This window comes from Colobus angolensis, unplaced genomic scaffold (genome assembly GCF_000951035.1).
Source record: "Colobus angolensis palliatus isolate OR3802 unplaced genomic scaffold, Cang.pa_1.0 Scaffold130, whole genome shotgun sequence".
Lineage (NCBI taxonomy): Eukaryota > Metazoa > Chordata > Mammalia > Primates > Cercopithecidae > Colobus > Colobus angolensis.
This window is the reverse complement of record NW_012114253.1, coordinates 5,530,553-5,532,959: the sequence shown is the minus strand read 5'-3', so window position 1 is coordinate 5,532,959 and position 2,407 is coordinate 5,530,553.

Genomic DNA, 2,407 nt, shown 5'->3' with positions numbered 1-2,407 from the left:
GCTGAGGCAGGAGAATGGCGTGAACCCGGGAGGCGGAGCTTGCAGTGAGCTGAGATCCGGCCACTGCACTCCAGCCTGGGCGACAGAGCGAGACACCATCTCAAAAAAAAAAAAAAGAGGCAGGGTCTCACTCTGTCACCCAGGCTGCTGGGGCACAGTGGCACGATCCTAGCTCACTGCAGCCTTGATCTCCTGGGCTAAAGGAGGTCCTCCTGCCTCAGCCTCCCGGGTAGCTGGCACTATAGGCAGGTGCCACTGCACCTGGCTAATTTTTTTTTAGTAGGGACAGGGTCTCATTTTGTTCCCCAGGCTGATCTTGAACTCCTGGCCTCATGCGACGCTCCTACCTCAGCCTCCCAAAGTGCTGGGATTACAGGTTTGAGCCACCAGGCCCAGCCTCCAGACTCTTTATGAACAAAAGGTTCTTTATAAAGAGGGTGGAGTCCCCAGTATGTAAACAGCAGTCCCCCTGGGAAGTTCTTCCTCATATCAATTGTATGACTGTCACTTCACAATGACACTCTCTCAGTCAACCTTGGCAAGGAGGAGAAGGGGTACGGAACTTGAGGGAGGAAGTCACTGCTGTGGAAACCTCCAGAGCCCCTCCCTGCAAGGATCACGCCCAGGGCACTCTCTCCTGCAGTACATCTGTTTATCCCCAGCCACAGCCCAGTCTCCCCAGGGCTGCTGCGGGAGGGTATCCGAACACTCACCAGCTCAGACCAGCCCAGAACAGGCACCCACAGGCTGTGTGGGGGGCGAGAGCACCTTCATGATGGCATTGCTCTTCTTTTTTTTGAGATGGAGTCTCCCCGTCTCCCAGGCTGGAGTGCAGTGGTGAGATCTCAGCTCACTGCACCCTCTGCCTCCCAGGTTCAAGCGATTCTCCTGCCTCAGCTTTCTGAAGTAGCTAAGACCACAGGCACACGCCACCACACTCAGCTAATTTTTGTATTTTTAGTAGAGATGGGGTTTCGCCATGTTGGCCAGGCTGGTCTTGAACTCCTGACCTCAAGTAATCTGCCCGCCTCAGCCTCTCAAAGTGCTGAGATTACAGGCGTGAGCCACCGTGCCTGGCCTGTCATTGCTCTTCTGATTAACAGCAACTCCCATGGAGCGCTCACCATGCCCTGTGGAAGCCCTTCAGTGTGTAACTCAATGAAGTTTCACACACAATCCTCTGGGGCAGTGACTATGATTATCCCCATTGTACAGTTGGGGAAACTGAGGAACAGCATGTGAATCCCTTGTCCAGCGTCATAGAGTTTGAAAGAGGAGAAGCTGGAAATGAGTGTGTCTGAATGAACACATTCCTCCTTACGACCATTCCATGAAAAGTACAGATTAGGATTCTCATTTAAAATGAGGCTCAGAGAAGCGGATTAACAAACACAAAGTCACACAGCTATGAGCAGCCAAGACTGGATTTGAACCTGGTCTGAGGTCACAGCCCCGGGGCAATGTCACCAGCACTGTGGAGCGGAGGGGCTAGAGCCATTTAGGACCTCTTATTTCCTGCGGAAGCCTCGGCTTCCTGCTGGTGACCTGGCAACAGCCCAGGGCGGCTGCCTCCTCCGGGGCTGTGGTTCCGGGTGGCAGGGAGCTCCTGTCTTCTGCCAGGCTGGGGCGGGAGTGTGTGTGAACCGTCTTCCCCTCTTTGGATCCGGATTCTAGGGGACGTCTTTCCTCATTCTTTCCCCTCCCTCGCCAGGGGTGCACTCTAGGCTGTGGGGCTGGAGGCTGAGTGACAGACACTGAGATGAGACTTTTCTGGATAGAGGAGGGTGACTGGCCCCATTCCCAGCAGGTGGGATTTAAATTAGACCCTGGAGGAGTGGGCGTAGGACATCTGGCCCGGGATGGGTCGCAAGGAGGGTGTGGTCCTTGGTCCTGGGTGTGACGGCTTTTCTCTGGGGGCCTGAGGCAGGGGTCAGGAGTGGTGCTGTGGCCCAGGACATCTACCCAGAAAATGCAGTCCCGGCTTCCCCAACCCCATTCATTCATTCAGCCCAGAGGGGTTGCCCAGAGGCCCGAGGATGCAGCCGCCTCCCCGACCTGGACATCCGTCACTCGGGGTGAGATCCAATTAAGTGGACGTGGGGTGGCCTCCCCGTCCCCGCACGGCCCCAGGACCCTCTTGCACAAGCGCCCAGCTTCCAATTCCGCGGCTGTGGGGTGCAGGGGAGGGGAGGGACTGGCTGTGCGCGTCGACGCCATCCCCGGCCTCGGCGTCTCTGGGAAGAAACCGGGGCCGAGTCCCCGTCAAAAGGGAGGGGACGGCCCAGGATCCTAGCCCAGAGCCCGCTCCCTGGGCTCGCGACCCCGCGGTGGGGGCCGTCACCTCCCCCTTTCCCCTGAAGGGGCGACGACTACGGGCGGGCCGGGGACCGCACAGGGCTCGGGCCGA